Below are 1,042 nucleotides of genomic sequence, written 5' to 3'. Positions count from 1 at the left end.
GATTGCTTAAGGAAAGTCGTTCGATTCTCGTCATCCCGGTCCGCTATCCGACACACACCCGTGTCGCTTATCTCACCCGCGAGCGTCTGTAATTTGTACGGGCATCCTGGCGTGGCGTTAGTCCGCCAAGGATCGGCGCCGGAATACGCGCTCCGTCCCGCGTGTTCCGCGAGTACCACGCGAGGTACTCGCCTCCTGTATTTTCTCACCCCGCGAGACCATCGAAAATACACGCCTCTTATTTAATATTAATTCCCAGAGCAATTATTTTTCTTCCCTGTCGCTCTCCTAAGCCTCGCATTTAACGAACCGCCCCTCTACCTTTGTCGGAGCTGGTTAGCCGACTTTCCGCGCCGTCGTCGTTCGCCCGTCCGGACTTTCGCGGAAATCGGGATCGGAGATAGCTCGGATATTATATAAATTTGGTTCGCTCACGCGGGCCTGGCGCCCAAAATCCGCTTACATCCGTGGAGACGATTACTGTAACGTCTGAATCCTCTGTATCTCCGATCGGGACGCAAAATTCTGCTCGACCCGGACGTGCGAACTCCCGACAATATTGCCTCGCACCTACGCGTGCGGTCGCAAATTTGGCGCCCAACGTGGGGCCACGTTGAAATAAAGTAAAGTCATTACGAGTATCGCGAGTCAAAATTTGGCGTGGAGAGCGAAAAGGAATTGCTCCTTATATGTTTTTGTATGCTTAAGTGTTTGAGACCCCCCTTGTTTCGTCCGGATTTTAAAAGATTTTGAGAGATTTTGAGGGATTTAGAGATTTTGAGAGAAACTCGAAGAGTGAAATAAAGAAATTTCGTGTTGGAGATACGATATCTCTATTGTATCGTCTGTCGAGATTTGCTTTTTCTTTTCTTTTCTTTTGTACTTTTCGATATATTTGTGTGTGCTAACTTTCTTTATTTTCAGCCGCGAGTGACATTTCGTGTGCGTGAAATCTTCGCGAATTACGTTAGTTTAGAGAAAAGGGTCCTGAGAATTTCGTGCGCGCGTTATTTCGGGAGAATTTAAGTGGAATTACGAGAGT

The sequence above is a fragment of the Wasmannia auropunctata genome, unplaced genomic scaffold (genome assembly GCF_000956235.1).
Source record: "Wasmannia auropunctata unplaced genomic scaffold, wasmannia.A_1.0 LD336106.1, whole genome shotgun sequence".
In the NCBI taxonomy this organism is placed as follows: Eukaryota; Metazoa; Arthropoda; class Insecta; order Hymenoptera; family Formicidae; genus Wasmannia; species Wasmannia auropunctata.
The sequence above is the reverse complement of the archived record's forward strand: the minus strand, read 5'-3'. Positions refer to the sequence as shown.